At 40.8% G+C, this 17,715-nt stretch overlaps 1 non-coding gene across 1 annotated transcript; it reads right to left on the minus strand.

Annotated features, from left to right (window-relative positions):
• Positions 1-225: 225 nt before the first annotated feature.
• Positions 226-335, minus strand: LOC118889382. The gene has a single exon (XR_005018516.1). It is a non-coding gene; the product is annotated as a U6 spliceosomal RNA (small nuclear RNA).
• Positions 336-17,715: the final 17,380 nt, after the last annotated feature.

Raw genomic sequence — 17,715 nt, forward strand, 5'->3', positions numbered from 1 at the left:
GCACATTTTAAGGGAGATAAAACACCATACCCTGGATCCACCTGAAGTCAAAGGGAGTGAAAACAAGATCCACTCTGTAAGTAAATATCAATGCCAGGTGCTGGTGATAATGTAGCCTGAACGTTCTAAGTGGAAAGAGTGATACTGGGATGTATTATGTGGTTCTTTTTTTTTTTTCATTTGTGAGTATACCAGCATTTATTATTATTGTTTTTTTTATTTATTAAAAATATGGAACGCGTCACGATTTTGCGTGTCATCCTTGCGCAGGGGCCCTGCTACTACTCTTCTCTGTATCGTTCCAATTTTAGTATATGTGCTGCCGTAGCGAGCACTATTGATTCTCTTGAAATAAAAATCTGGGGGGACTTTTCTTCCAGTCTTCTATCCATTATCAGTGATTCTCGACCCAGAATGATTTTCTCCCCCAAGGGATATTTGGCAATGTCTGGAAACATTTTTGGTTTCCAAGAATGGATGATTCTACTGGAATCTAGTGTGTAGAACCCAGGGGCCCCGCCAAGCATCCTACAATGCCCAGGATGGGCCCCACCACAGACAGTGATCTGGTCCCTAATGTAAATGGTACTTCTGCAAACCGTAGATGAAGGCAAATACGTTTTAACCCATATACAAAAGAAAATGACAGAAAGCATATAACAGATAACCAACAAGGACCTACTGTATAACACAGGGAACTCTGCTGAATATTCTGTAATAACCTAAATGGGAAAAGAATCTGAAAAAGAATAGATACGAGTCTATGTATAACTGAATCACGTTGCTGTACACCTGAAACTAACACAACATTATTAGTCAACTATACTCCAATATAAAAAAATTTTTTTAAAAAAAGAATGCATGTAAAACATTCATTAGAGTTTCTGGAAACATCAAGTACTTCAGGGTAATGTTTCCTGGGTGTACATTAAAGTGATAATCCAAAATTTCATTTTTAGAGTGCACACATGTTGACTTCTGTCTCCATGCAGCTTGAAAAATAGAGCCTAATTAAATTATGCCAAGTGTATGGAAGGTTTTTATCCCGTTGTTTTTGAAGTTCACCAAAGCAGTGTTTGTTCTCCAGCTGAATAAACATCTTCTAAAGTGGATCCGACATTTCAAGTTTGTTTCTGCGTTGGGAGCCCCGTTGGGGAGGGGGGTGGGAAGGTGTCTCACTGGATCTCTTACTGTTTAAAATATAACAAAGGTTGGGAAAGAAACCCTATAAAGTCTGTTTTTATTATGATGTATGAAACAACAATCACGGGAGATCTTTCAAAAAGCCAAGTCCACAACTGAACACATTTTAAATTTCCTATGAGATATTATAAAAGAATGGGCTAGGTTTGATTAGAAGGCAGACCAAGCTGGTTCTCAGAACAGAGGGGCGGTCGGGGTTTGGTGTCGTGTGCACTCGTCTTTGTAACGTGATCTTTCCTCCACTCCCCCCCCTCTCCCCAGCTGTCCAGTGTCCTGGGGGTTCTTATTTTCAGGACAGAAATTGGCAACAGACACTGACCTCCAACTCAGAAAGCTGGGTTCTATGTCAGCTTTACCATCAGCGATGATTATTATTTTTCTTTCAAGAAGCATGTATTATGTCTCTTCCAGGAGGTGGGCAGACTCTAAGTGGTTCCAGTGATGTCCACCTCTGGATATTCATGTCCTTGTATAATCTGCTCCCCCTGAGTGTGGGTGGGATCTGTGTTTTGTTTCTAACCAAGAGAAGATGACAAAGGTGAGGCGATGCCACTTCTGTGATCATATTACGTAAGACTGTGACTTATGTCTTATGAGCAGGTTCTCTGTATGGACACCCACCATTGCTGGGTTTGATGAAACATGCCGTGAGCTGCCCTATGAAGAGGTCTGCAGGACAGAGAACTGAGGGCAGCCTGATGGCCAGCTAGGAACGCAGCTGCTTAGTCCAACAACCCCTGAGGAACTGAATTCTACCAACAACCCCGTGAATGAGCTCGGGAGTGCATCCTTGCCCCATGGAGCCTTCAGATGAGACACCAGCCCTGGGCACACCTGGATTGCAGCTTTGTGAGATCCTAATCAGAGGACCCAGTTAAACTGACCCACAGAAGCTGGAGATAGTAAACGTGTGTTCTTGTAAACTTGTGAGTTTGTGATGATTTGGTACACAGCCATAGCTAACGAATACAAGTCATAAGCCAACCATTCTGCTAGAACCCGAGAACAGAGGAATAAATAAGGGACTGCCCCATTCTTCAGTACATGGTTGGATCCCCTGGAAATCAGCCCCCATCCTTAGGTGATTTGCAAATGTCATCTCATGAATACAACAAAAGACACCTTTATGGCTCTTAACACGGGAAATGCCGAGGGTTTTGGGAACTCTGTGCCAGGAACAGATGAAGAGCAAATATATAAATCACTATATCATGCAAACTATTATTATGTTTAGAATGGATAAACAACAAGGTCCTACTGTACAGCACAGGGAACTGTATCCAATTGCCTAGGATAAAACCATAATGGAAAAGAATATAAAAAAAAGAATGTCTATATGCGTATAACTGAGTCACTTTGCTGTACAGCAGAGATTGGCACACATTGTAAATCAACTATACTTCAATTAAATTAATTAATTAAAAAATAAATCACTACATCACAAGCATCCTACTATATGGCTGTTAAGTGAGGAAAGGGTGAAAGTTGCTGGACAAAGGGAAGATTCACGTCACGGGCAGGACAGAGCTGACCGGGCAAGATTTTCTCACACACGTCAGGATGCTGCACAATTTAAAACTTAGGAATTGTTTATTTCTTCAATTTTCCATTTAATATTTTCTGACTGAGGTGGACCATGGGTAACTGAAACCATGGAAAGTGAAACCACAGATAAGGGGGGGAGTATTGTATCTGCCTTTGATCTCACATGGCCTTCTCCACCTGTGTCTGTGTCCAAATTTCCCTGTTCTTTTTTTTTGTTTTGATTTTTAAAATATTTTTAAATTAAAATAATTTGTAAATATTATTTATTTTTTTAATTGAAGTATAGTTGATGTACAACGTTGTGTTGGTTTCAGGTGTACAGCAAAGTGATTCAGTTATACGCATGTATTCTTTTTTAGATTCTTTTCCCTATAGGTTATTACAAAATATTGAGTATAGTTCTCTGAGGAGGTCCTTGGTGGTTATCTATTTTATAGATAGTAGTGTGTATATGCTAATCCCAAGCTTCTAATTAAGGACACCAGTCACGTTTTGTGAGGGCCCACCCAAACGACCTCATGTTAATTTGATCGTGTCTGCAAAGAACTTATTTCCAAATAAGGTCACATTCACAGGTACTGGCAGTTGAGATGTCAAACATCATTTTTTTTTGGTGGGGGACACAATTCAACCCATAGTAGCATTCAAGTATATCAGGTCTCTGAGCACTTCTCACCATCTTCATTGCAATCACCCTGATCCCAAATACCACCAACTCTTTTCCAGCAAACAACCAGAGTGCCGTGGATTATTAGGGATGTTCCCAAAGGCACATGTGATTTCATTATTCTATAGAACTCACTTCACCCCTTACCATCTTGTCTGTACAACCTGTTCCTCACTCACTCTTCCCCACCCATGCTGTTCCATAAACATGCTAGGTGCCCCTTACCACAGGGGCTTTGCACAACCTGTTCCCACTACCTGGAAAACTCTCCCTCCAGCCGTCTGCTTGAGATCAGCCCTCATGGCCCCCATGCCTTAGCTGAAATGCCACCTTCTCCATGAAAGCAAGCTTGACACTCCTGCACGGAAAATTTCAACTTCTCTTCTGCTCTCAGCTGAGGGCTCCAATTCCCCATATACTCTTCTGCTTTTTAAACTTTCCATAGCATTTATCACCTTCTAGCATTTTCTGTGATTCACAGATGCCTGATGTTTATTCTATAATAGAGGCTTCAGCAGAATGCAAGACATGTTTTTTCCCTGACGTAGCCCAGTAGCTGCAAGAGTCCCTCTGAACAAAGGTGAGACTCAGTAGATGTCTACTGAATGAATGAATGAATTCATGATGGATGAGTTCCTCCACAAAAAGGCAGGACTCGGTAGATGTCTACTGAATGAATGAATGAATTCATGATGGATGAGTCCCTCTGCACACAGGCAGGACTCAGTAGATGTCTACTGAATGAATGAATGAATTCATGATGGATGAGTCCCTCTGCACACAGGCAGGACTCAGTAGATGTCTACTGAATGAATGAATGAACTCATGATGCATGAGCCCCTCTGCAAAAAGGCAGGACTTGGTAGATGTCTACTGAATGAATGAATGAATTCATGATGGATGAGTCCCTCTGCAAAAAGGCAGGACTCAGTAGATGTCTACTGAATGAATGAATGAAAGTTAAATGCCTCTCCCGAGATGTCACTAATAAGAATCAGAAACAGGGCTCAAACTCACATTTCCATGTGGAATCCAACCTTCTTTCCACAACAGCAAAATCTAGTAGAAATACATTCACTGATGGTTACTAGCCCATTTTCAAGATGTAACCATAAGGAAAAACCGTTAAGACTCATGTTAAAATAATCTATAGAATGATATTTGGAGGATAAAAGGGAAACAAAACATGACCCTAAAGTACCCCTAAACATTTCATTATCTGCTTACAGAATACAAATTTCCATCAGGACAATTTTAAATGAATCAGCTGAAACTGACCCTATGGAAATTCCTGGAGCTGTAATATTTTAGAATGGCCCTGCTCACATTTTTAGTATAAATATAGACTCGTTTTCTTTCTTACAGTACAAGGGAAAACCAAATAATGTCAACAAACCTCAGGAGAAATAGACGAATTAAACCATCAATGCAAAAACAAATTATTGAAGAAACAAAAAGTTGGACTCAATTCCACAACAAAGCAGCTGCATGCTTTCCAATACTATTGAGGAGTAGCATAAATTTGGTTTTTTAAAAACACTTAATTCCCCTCAATTGCAATTCCAATTCTTGCTTTGCTGTTTGTAGTGGTTTGCTTGTTGCTCTATTGTCCTAAATTGCTTCAGGGAACTAGAATGTAGTCTTGATGCTTAATCCAATTCAGCTATATCCATTTTCTTATTATTTCCTGAATAAGTAAATATTTTCATTTTGGAGAATGGTTCCAAAACACAATTATACCTCCCAGCAAGGGTTGTCATGCAAATTAGTAAGTCACTACTACTTTATTTATTTTTATTTTTTTTAATTGAGGTAACATTGGTTTATGACATTATATAAGTTACATGTGTACAGCATTATATTTCTACTTCTGTATACACCACCAAAAACTTAGTTTCCACCAGTCACCATATATTTGATCCCCTTTACCCATTTTGCCGTCCGTCTCTGACCCCTTCCTCTCTGATAACGGATACTCAGTTCTCTGAATCTACATGTTTGCTTTTGTTCGGTTTGGTTTGTTCATTTATTTTGGCTTTTGTTTGTCTGTTTGCTTCTTTATTAGTTTGTTTCATCCCACATAGGAATGAAACCATGTGGAATTTGTCTTTCTGCATCTGACTTATTTCACTAAGCATGATGCCCTCAAGGTCCATCCATGTTGTTACAAATGGCAAGATTTCATTCTTTTTCATGGCTGAGTAATATTCCACTATATATGAATGTATGTATGCATCCACAGGCACACACACACCCCCCCCCACCTCTTCTTTATCCATTCGTCTGTTGATGGACACTTAGGTTGTTTCCATGTCTTGCTTATTGTAAATAATGCTGCAATGAACATTGGGGTGTAGATTTTTTTTTAATTAGTGGTTTTGCTTTCTTTGGATAAATATCCAGAAGTGGAGTTGCTGGACCACATGGCAGTCCTATTTTTATGTAAGCAATCTCCATATTATTCTCCATAGTGGCTGCACCAATTTACATTCCCAGCAACAATGCATGAGGGTTTCCTTTCCTCCACACTCTTACCAACACTTGTGTCTTGCCTCTTTGAGTCACTCCTATTTTAAGCATAAATGGTTTGGGGCGTAACATCCTTAAAGGAAAATTTAGGGGGGAAAATGTCATGTCATCTTCAGGGATTCAATCACTTAGCAAACATTTGTTGGATGCTTCTTAATTCTAGGGCACTGGGTGAGGTTTTTTTTTTTTTTTGACAGAACGTAAAGCCTTTAAATTTTTTATTTTTTAACTTTTTAGTTTATATTGGAGTATAGTTGATTAACAATGTTGTGATAGTTTCAGGGGAACAGCCAAGTGACTCAGTTATACATAGACATGTATATCTATTCTCTTTACAAATTCTTTTCCCATTTTGGTTGTTACATAATATTGAGCAGAGTTCCCTGTGCTCTACAGTAGGTCCTTATTGGTTATCCATTTAAAATATAGTAGTGTGGACATGTCAACCCAAACCTCCCGAACTATCCCTCCTCCCATTCACTCATAAGTTTATTCACTCATTCGTTTGCTTAATTATTCAAGAATTTTCGTTGGGTGCTGATTTGGGCTAGTCTCTGTCTTAACACCTAGAGGACGAATTGGGACAAAATAGAAGTGGCTCCTACTTTTTGGGAAGTGTTGATCTTTTAGAGGAAGTTGTTTGAATAATTAGGAGCTGAAGTCAATGTCTAAGAAGGAAAAACAGGGGTGGTGAGAGGCACAGTGCCAGGGGTTGTGAGATCTGTCCGTTCAAACTCCAGGCTTTCTCTTTCTCTTGGTCATTGTTTGGTCCAGGTTTCTCCAGTTTGCCTACTGCCACTTCCTCCTCCGTCCTCCAAGAGGGCGCCTGTTCCTCAGCTCCACGCTTGCCCAAAACCCTCCTGGAGGTCAGGACTCTGCTCTGCCCAGCTGGTTTGCTTCGCATCAGAGGAGATGCAGACAGGTAGACCGAGCGTCCTTGGTCAGGTGGAAAGTATTCCACCTGGAAGGACCCTCCCCAGGGAGCTCACCTGAGTTCTTCATAGATGTGGAGAGCACCCCGGTGATTTCCCTGGGGGGAAAAACAAAGCCCTTCCTGACTCAAGAACCAGGCAACATCCATAAACTTTGGGGCCAACGGGATCTTTCTCCTGTACCTACTAGAGGGTTTGGGACAGTTCTGTAAATCGCTTATCACAAGAGCCTGATTCCTTGGAAATTCATCTGCATGTGTGAATCTTCTTCTTTTTACGTCTCTGTGCTTTTAGGTCAACTACTTTTCAAGCATGTCAGTCTGAGGTATATCTTACATCCTGATAACCTGTTCTTCTTATTGTGGTTAAAATACCCCTAATATACATTGCACCACCTGCATTAATTTCCTAGGGCTGCCGTAACAAAGTGCCACCCACTGGGGGGCTCGAAACAACAGAAGAATCACTCTTTGAAGAACAGAAGCCTGAAGTCAAGGTGCACGCACGACTGATTCCTTCTGGAGGTTCTGGGGGAAATTCGCGCCTCTCTCCCAGCTTCTGGCGGTGCTGGGAAGCCTTGTGTTCCTTGGTTTATGGAGGAATCATCCCAATTTCTGTCTTTATGTTCATACGCTGTTCTCCCCGCCTCTGTGGATCTGTGTCCAGATTTCCAGTCTTGTTGGATTAGGATCCCTCCCTCCTCCAGTACGACTTCGTTACATCACAATGACCCTAATTCCAAATAAGGTCCCATTCTGAGGGACAGAGAGTCGGGACTTTTAAACATGTGAATTTGAGGGGCACACAGTTCAACTCATAACGCCGTTGTAACCATTTTAAAATACCCGACTGGGTGGCATTTAGCACATTCACAATGTTGTGCAATCATCCCCTTTATGTAGTTCCAAACGTTTTTCATCACCCCAAGTGGAAACTCTGTACCCATTAAAGCAGTCACTCCCCAGTTTTCCCTCCCTGTGCCCCTTGGCAAACACTCATCTGCTTTCTGTTTGGTGTTTAAACGCTGGCTAATGCGGGCATTTATAGATAACGTCGAAGGGAAGTCCAGGAGCAAACAGATGCCCAATCTTACCTAGAGAGTTCAGATGCCTTGTGGCATTTGGAATGACACGCTCTCTGTGGTTCTGTCTGCAGACGGGGCACAGGAGAACTTACATGACCTCACTCTTGGATCAGGAAATATTTTTCACCAATGATTCGGATAACTCCATTCCAGGAGCAGGCTTTTCAAGCTCGCACAATTAAAACCAGCTGAAGAAAAGCCAACTCACTCCCTTGAAAAGAAGGAGATTAGCATATCTAGAAACAGAGGTGAGGTTCAGGTGTGGCAAAATAAGAATTAAAAAGCCCCAGGGTGATCAGGTCAGGGGAAAAAAAAAAGAAAAAAAAGATATAGCCGGAGGGCTGGCGAAAGTCAGGGTTGGTCTGAGTGTTCGCAAAACTGAAATGGCAAGATTGTCATTTGTAACTGCCTGCCCTGCTCTTGCTAAAGTGGCGAGATGGCTGGTGGGTCAATCCTGTTTTGCATCCTGAGTCCTAGTGAGACTGGGGCGGGGTAGCGTGCCCAGTGGGCTCCCGAAGCCTTTTTTTGTCCCCCGTTTCTTGTAGGCAAGACTCCAGCCTCCGAGACCTTCCCTGAGTTCCCAAGGGCGGATGAGGAACAGTTGCTAATCAAGGGAGAAGCGGCCAAGCCCCTGCACACACCCTAATCTTATCAGCAACCTCACCCTCGAACTATTGCTATAAACTCCTCATCAAACCCTCCCAAGTTGGGACACACAGTTTTTCGAGGGCAGGAGCCCGCTGTGTCCCCCTCTGCCTGGCAAAGCAATAAAGCTCTCCTTTTCTGCTTCACTCAAAACTCTGTCTCTGAGATGCGATCTGGCACCGGTGCAGAGCAGCTCAGTTTTTGACATCACCAGCAGGCTCTGACACGTGTGTCCAGTGAGCAAATAAACTCCACAAAACATGTCAGACTAGATAAGACTGGCCATTTCCCCAAAACCTTTAGATTCCAAAACATTTCATCATGAGCTCAAAATATGCCTTACATTATGCTATGAGACTATATATATACCCAGCAAACACAAGCATCGGATTTCCCTGAGCGCCAAATGAAAACTGGAAAGTTGCAAAGGAGGAGTTCATATTTCTATTACTTTCTTCTCTTTTGTTGCTGCGGTTCATGGCAAGAACACTGGAGTTTGGTTTCGTCTTGGTTTTCTCAGCGTTGGAGCTGCCCGATGGAATCAGATGGACATGCAAAGGTCAACGAGTTCTGAGAGGCGATCACGGAATTTATTTTGTGTTTTGGTTTACATCTGATGGGTTTCACAGCAGGGGAATGGAAATAGCACTTATGGAGGAACTGCTAGATGGTAGGCACAGGCAAGGTAGGGCAGCTCCACTAGTAACTAGGATCAAAACAACACCCTCAAGATTGTGACAACCCCTTGGCCATGTTTTGGGGAACCTCGGCATTGCTCAGCATCGGTGCCAGGCTGCTGACACAGCTCAAGGGAACATCTAAGCTTCTATAAACAAAACAGGGTGAAACAACACATCACAGACGTTAAAATACAATAGGAAAAAAAATGGATGACAATAAAATCATCTGAGATCCCTTTCAAGAGCAATTTCTTGCAAAAGAGACTTCTACTCATTATAAAAGAAGCCACAGAATTATCCGAATCGATGTTCCCCTTTACCATTTGCTTTCACAAATAGCAGGATTTAAAAATAGATGTATATTTGGATGGTATTCTGTAAAATTAAACTCCATTTCTGTAAACCTAGCGTCCTTTTCATCCAGTGAATGAAAATAACTGGAAAACATCCAGTGTTTGAAAGGCTCTGAACAACCACAAAGTAATCCATAATTTGGGACTATTAACTGATCTCTTTCTCCATTAGGTTCACTGACAAAGTCTGGTCAAGCTGTTGAAACAAATTGTTTGGCGGCAAGTTTCCTATGTCTGTGCTTCATCATTGTTTTCTTTCAACATGATTTTTTTTTTCCTTCATAAATGGTAGAACAACTGGTAAGGTCACAAGGGGTAAAATAAATATGGGGGTCAGCGTCTTCTAGCATAACCAACCAAGAAATGTTTCTTATTTACAAGGGCTGTGGCCACATGAAATCTCTCTCCAGAGACAGGCAAAACCAACTCTATCATGCATTCATTTAGCTTCTGTAGTTTCTCTTCATCACTTTATAATACAGTTAAAATATTTTTCATTGTCCGGAAAAGAGGGCCACCCTGGACAATAGATTTTTACCAAGAGTAAAAAAAAAATTCCAAGAAATGCCATTAAAACAAGTCCTATTCTCCTCATGTGAAGCAATGCTAAAACACAGTAGCTGTGTGAATGCATCATTTGATGGACTTACTTTGTTTTTTAACAGAAAATGTCTTATAAATCACGTCAACCTTTTTTTAATGAGCTAAGAAAATTTGAGAGCATAAGGCATATAGTAATATGAAGAGTGTGTGAAGGGACTTCCCTGGTGGCACAGTGGTTAAGAATCCACCTGCCAATGCTGGGGACACGGGTTCGAGCCCTGGTCCGGGAAGATCCCACATGGCCGCAGAGCAGCTAAGCCCGTGCACCACAACTACTGAGCCTGCGCTCTAGAGCCCACGGGCCACAACTACTGAGCCCGTCTGCCACAACTACTGAAGCCTGCACGCTCTAAGGCCCACATGCTGCCACTACTGAGCCCGCGTGCCGCAACTACTGAAGCCCGCGCGCCTAGAGCCCGTGCTCCGCAACAAGAGAAGCCACCGCAATGAGAAGCCCACGCATCGCAATGAAGAGTAGCCCCCACTCACTGCAACTAGAGAAAGCCCGCACGCAGCAACGAAGACCCAACGCAGCCAAAAATAAAATAAATAAATAAATAAATTTATATTAAAAAAAAGAGTGTGTGAATAGACCACATTGAGCAAAACCAAGTTTGTTTTCTTATTTTATTTGAGAAAATAACTTTTTTCTTCATTGAAGAAAATTTGGAAAATACATGAAAATAAGTATCTTTGTAAAAAGCAACAAAAAAAATTATGAAGACTATTTGAGGATGAGTACCTGTGTTCCTTTTGGCAGGGATGGAAGGAGCAAATGCTTCTTTAGACCAAAGTTGGGAGGTACTGTGGCATTTATTTATTTAAATTTTTAAAAATTATACAACTTTTAAAGGTTACTTTCCATTTATAGCTATTACAAAATATTGGTACAAAACAAAGTTATGGTTACCAATGGGGAAAAGGGGGGGGAGGGATAAATTGGAAGATTGGGACTGACACATACACACCACTATATATAAAATAGATAACTAATGAGGACCTACTGTACAGCACAGGGAACTCTACCCAATACTCTGTAATGACGTATATGGGGAAAGAATCTGAAAAAGAGTGGACGTATGTGTACGTATAACTGATTCACTTTGCTGTACAGCAGAAACTAACACAACATTGTTAATCAACTATACTCCAATAAAAATTAATTTAAAAAATATTGGCTATGTTCCTCGCGTTGTACAAAACTGGGAGATTTGTATCTTACGCTTTCTCGTGGTAACCTCACAGTGTTTTCTTCTGTGCGTTCTCCTTCTTGCTTTTGCTCTTACAGGTGAGAAAGCTCAAGTTCAGACAGCTCGGTGTGAAAGCCCAGAGTTGAATCTGATGTGCCTGGTTATAACGTCAGGGTTTGCCCACTGCCTCCAGACACTGTGGAATGCCGTTATTCAACTTGGTTTTCAAAAAAATGTCATACGTGTAGCCATACCCCAAAGCGTATGTCAAAACCAAGTGAGCGTGAAAAGTCCCTTATACGTTTCCAGGCCTACTCGTGCATTTCACAGACTGAACGTATTCTTTTTTGCCCAGTAAGCCATCTTTTTAGAAAGGCAGAAAGACAAGATGTACAGTATCTCAAAAAAGTGTCAAATGCGTAAAAGTCAAGGTCTTGTCGACAGGATAAAAAATTTGGCACTGGGTGTGGCCATCCTAAACAGAAGGATTGGGGGGAGAGGGGATATATAAATTACTTTTAAGCTACTGTCTGGATTGGTATTTAGAAACAAGTAAATGTGCCTGATTTGTTCCAGACGTGTCCTCGGATGTACAATAGACTTCTATCTCCCTTAGCTGAGTCAGAACTGGGGAATCTCTCTACTTGTCTATCTAAAGATGTTGCCCCAAACAAATGGGAGATCTCACTGTGCAAAGTAATTTCCAGAAGTCGCATCCATTTTAGAAGGAATGTAACATAAGATGGAGAGGAAACCAAACACAGAGAGAACCTCAAAGCTGCATGCATCTGGTTTTCATTTGGGCTGTATGTTTATTTTCGTCGTGTAACTTTCATTTTCCAAGTGGCTGGCGGGTAAAAGGTTTTCACTGATGCAGCTCTTTTTCCAACTGGCAACTTTCTGGCTGTCATCCCGAGACTGTGTCCCATGGTTCCACGAAAATACATTGACGACAGAAAACCTCCGCCTCCAAGTTTATTCAGACCCTTGCAAAAATTCTTCTTAATGGATCACACATGTTCTAGGGTGGTTAAGGTATCAGGCTCTCCCAGGAGTGAGAACGAGCTTGGAGGAATCCCATTTCCCCCTCCGCCACCTACTCAGTATATCAAGTCCCTTGGATTCCATGGAGTGGTCAAAAGGCCAATTAAGTAGAAATAAAGGCGAGCTTTATTCAGTTTATACTGTATCTCTAATCATTAATGTTTACACAAATGAGACTTGGTATGTCTCTCCTTTGAAAGCAGGATTCTCTCTAAGCAAAGACTTGTAGATGGCTGGGCTGTATGTTGGACAGCTTATTCTTATAATTCCCCCAAATCTTGCTTTGTGTATTTAAGTGCTTTGCTACCAGGTCCAAAGAACTTTAGCATGTTTATAACTTTTTGGCGAAAATTTATCGCTTCATACTAGCCTTCTTTATCCATGTTTCTTTTTCTTTTTTTTTTTTTTAACTTCCTAAAGTCTTTTTTACTTGATTTGAACAGGGCTCCAAAAAGTTCTTCTTCATAGCTACTCACCATTTTAGTGTTTTCATATCTTTATCTTAGCCTTTCTTGGTTATTGGTTTCAGACCCTTTCAAACTAGCAAGAACTTAGATTTTTTTTTTTAAACCCGATCCAAGAGTTCATATCTATCAAGAGATATTTTCATCCATTTGTATGTACTGCAATTGCTAATATTTCTAAATTTCATTTTGTGTGCTTATTTTACAATTTCTATGAACCGTTACCTTTCTTCGCTTCGATTATTTCTCTTCTATGATACCTACATTAAAAAAAGAATATTTCTCCCATGTTTTTAAGAGGAAGCTGTGTTTTCAGTCTTCATGATTTAGTGATTAAATTTAATATGCCTAATAACTTCAGCAGAAAAATAATAAAGCTCACATGTTTACTGTCTTCTCAAAGAAATGACTTGCTTTAACTCTGTTCCATTTTTATTCTGCAAGTTATATCACTGCTAATTTTGGTTCCACCTTTGCTTGTATGCCCTCATGTAGTGGTAATTTTATTATTGGTGCTGGGTTTGATGTGGTCAGTGTTAGATTAGGTTCACACTCTGGTCCTTTTCTCCTTTTGCTCACAAAGTTTCTTGCATCCGCTTCCTTCATCTGACTTCAACATTGTTCTTCCTGTGAGTTTCCTTTTGAAGTCCCAACAATGAGGGTCCGTGAGAGAGAAACAACACTCTGGCTTTGCACTATGTCTTTATTTCCTCTGTACTCAGAATAGACTCGACTCAGCGTAGAATTTTAGACATCCAGAAATTTCTCTTTCATGCTTAAAAGACATTCTTCTAGCTTCCAGCCCTCCTGATGGTGTAGAGATGTCTTCTCTGGGTCTTACCGGATACTTTGAGGTCACCTGGCTATTTTAAGTTTTCCTCTCTGTTTCTGAACGTTCACCATGTTCCTGCTATGTGTTTGATGGTGTGTTTATTTTTCCATACCATGATTTTTGAACTGGGGAATTAAAGTCGTTCACATATGTACACACACTGCTATATTTATTTATTTTTAAATTATGGTCATATCTCATTAAAAAAATTTTTTTTTAATTTATTTTTATTTTTGGCAGTGTTGGGTTTTTGTTGCTGTGTGTGAGCTTTTCTCTAGTTCTGGCGAGTGGGGTCTACTCTTCGTTGCGGTGCGCAGGCTTCTCATTGCAGTGGCTTGTCTTGTTGCGGAGCATGGGCTCTAGGTGCGTGGGCTCAGTAGTTGTGGCTCACAGGCTCTAGAGCACAGGCTCAGTAGTTGTGGCACGTGGGCTCAGTAGTTGTGGCTCGTGGGCTCTAGAACGCAGGCTCAGTAGTTGTGGCGCATGGGCTTATTTGCTCCGTGGCATGTGGGATCTTCCCAGACCAGGGCTCGAACCCGTGTTCCCTGCACTGGCGGGCGGATTCTTAACCACTGCGCCACCAGGGAAGTCCCGACACTGCTGTATTTAAAATGGATAACCAATAACATCCCAATACGTAGGCATCTTTTTTTTTTCAGTTACCTTAACCATCAGCTTTCTATTTTTCAAAATTGTGTTGCAAACTGTTTTCTGCTGTTTCCCTTTCTCTTTGTGCACGATTATGCAGTTTAATCATGTACTCTCGTTTTTGTAGGGTTTGCCCCCATACTTATTACAAATGCTTCTCTTCAGGAATGGCCTCAGACTGGCACCTGGGAAATAATGAGTTCTGATGCATTAGAACAGTCTGTCTGAGAAGAACACTTCTGTATGCTTGACATTTTGGGCCAAGTGGTACAAATCTGATTAAATAGTTTATTCTTAAATTGTGCTATTTGATGAATGCATGTCTTTGCTCTAGGGGTCTGGGATCTGAAGAGCTGAAATTGTGAGGTAGGTACTTCAGCCTTCATGACAGACCCCCAGTAAAATTCCTGGACACCAAGGCTTGGGTGGGCTAATCTGACCAGAGTTCAGATGTGTTGTCACACATCACTGCTGGGACGATTAGCTATATCCACGTAATTCCAGTGGCAGAGGGGACACCTGGACGTATGTGCCTTGTTTCTCCTGGACTTCGTCCCACAGACCTTCAGGCTTTGCTAATTTTAAGGAAGGAGGACGAGAGACTGTTCTGGGCTACTGGTAACGTCTACCTCGATAGGGTTCGTTGTACAGACATATTTATTTGTCAAAACTTATCATAAGGTACACTTAATATTTATGCATTTCATTGTATGTAAACTTTACCTAGAAATAATTTTAAACAAACAGTAAAACCTAGTTAATGATACGTATACTGAAATTTTCAGGGTAGCCTGTGTGGATGTCTGTACGTAGTTTAAAATGTCTCAAAAAGAAACGTAGACTAATGGATGGAAATTGGGATAGATAAATGGACAGACAGGCCTACAAAGCAAGTCTAGGAAAACGTTAATGCTTCACTCTAGGTGATGAGTACAGGAATGCTCAGTGTACAATCTTTTCAAACTATATGTTTAAAAATTTTCCTAATAAAATATTTGAAAAAAATCACAATTGGAACATTCCAACAAACTCTCCATTTTTACCGTGATTTTGAAACTGAAGTATTGATCTCAATAAAGTTTCCTCAAGAAAAAATAAATAAATAAAATGGATAACCAACAAGGACCTACTGTAGAGCACAGGGAACTCTACTCAATACTCTGTAATCACCTAAATGGGAAAAGAATCTGAAGAAGAAGAGGTACATGTATACGTATAACTGAATCACTTTACTGTGCACCTGAAACTAACGCAACATTGTTCATCCCCTATACTCCAATATAAAATAAAAAGTTAAAAAAAAAAGTCATTCACAGATCTGCTAAAATGAGCCACCACTGTTTCTTCAAGTATGACTCAGCCCCTTCTTTCTTTCTTTTTTTTAAAAATTTTCTTACCAACTGTGTGACCTTAAAATTAAAAAAAAAAAAAAAAAGTCCACAACTATTCTGGTTCTTAATTTTCTCCTCTGGGTCAGATAATCTCCAAAGATCCTTCCAACTTTAGAGACACAAGACTACAATTCTGTCACTTAAGAGGAGGAATGAGAGAAACTCTAAATGGACACGTTTTCTTTGTCTCCTTGTTTTTCTCCCCTTTTAAAAATTTTAAACTTTTAATGCTTATGTGATTACAGATTCAAAACGTGTTGCAAAAATAGGACAGGGAGGTCTCTCTCTTGTATGTTTTTAATATTTTACTATTTACAAGGGAAACATTTACTAATACACAAATTATTCAGATTAGCTGACTTTGCAGTTTAAATGTCCTTGGAATCATTTCATTGTTTCCTTTCTATTTTTTTCTCCCAAATTCCTATAACTGTTTTTTTTAATTATAGTTGATTTAAAATATTATATTAGTTTCAGGTATAAACAAAGTGATTCAAAACTTTTATAGTCTATACTCCATTTCCAGTTATTACAAAATATTGGCTATATTCCCTGTGCTGTACAATGTAGCCTTTGTTTTATACACAGTAGTTTATATCTCTTACTCTCCTCCCCCTATGTTGCCCCTCCCCACTGGGAACCACTAGTTTCTTCTCTGTATGTGTGAGTCTATTTCTTTTTTGTTGTATTCATAAAAGCACCAAAGACTGCTTCTGTATTACTCATCTATCTTCCTTATTCCTGCTACATTAAAACCAACTTTTAAAAAATTGAGGTATAGCTGATTTACAATATTATATTAGTTTAAAGTGTACAAAGTAGTGATTCCAAATTGTTATATATTATACTCCATTTATAGTTATTACAAAATACTGGCAATACTCCCTGTGTTGTACAATATATCCTCATAGCTTATTTATTTTATACCTAGTAGTTTGTTCCTCTTAATCCCCTCCCCCTACCTTGCCCCTCCCCGCTTCCCTCTCCCCACTGGGAACCACTAGTTTCTCCTCTGTATCTGTGAGTCTGCTTCTGTTTTGTTTTATTCACTAGTTTGTTGTATTTTTGTTTAGATTCCACATATAAATGATATCAGATGATATTTGTCTTTGACTTACTTCACTTAGTATGATCATCTCTAGGTCCATCCACGTTGCTGCAAATGACATTATTTCATTCTTTTTTACGGCTGAGTAGTGTTCCATTGTGTATATGTACCACATCTTCTTTACCCATTCCTCTGTCGATGGACATTTAGGCTGCTTCCATGTCTTGGCTATCGTGAATAGTGCTGCTGTGAACATGGGGGTGCATGCATCTTTTCTTTCTTTTTTTTTTTTAATTTTATTTATTTGTTTATTTATGGCTGTGTTGGGTCTTCGTTTCTGTGCGAGGGCCCTCTCTAGTTGTGGCAAGTGGGGGCCACTCTTCATCGCGGTGCGCGGGCCTCTCACTATCGCGGCCTCTCTTGTTGCGGAGCACAGGCTCCAGACGCGCAGGCTCAGTAGTTGTGGCGCACGGGCCCAGTTGCTCCGCGGCATGTGGGATCTTCCCAGACCAGGGCTCGAACCCGTGTCCCCTGCATTGGCAGGCGGATTCTCAACCACTGCGCCACCAGGGAAGCCCCCATCTTTTCTAATTAGAGTCTCGTCTGGATCCATGCCCAGGAGCGGGATTGCTGGACCAAGTATCCCTCACTCTTGGCTTCACACAAGCCCCACCTTCGTTCTGCTTTGGGGTTGTGTTCCTGCATCCTGCCGCCCCCTTTCCACCCACTATTACGGCGCATGAATCCTCTCCATTGTGCCCCCCGCATTCTGCTCTAAGGATATTTTCGTATTCAGGTTCTCAGAAGCCGCAGCATGCGTTCCCCTCTCTCCTCTAGGGCACCACCTTCCCATGCAA

This window comes from Balaenoptera musculus, chromosome X (genome assembly GCF_009873245.2).
Source record: "Balaenoptera musculus isolate JJ_BM4_2016_0621 chromosome X, mBalMus1.pri.v3, whole genome shotgun sequence".
NCBI lineage: Eukaryota > Metazoa > Chordata > Mammalia > Artiodactyla > Balaenopteridae > Balaenoptera > Balaenoptera musculus.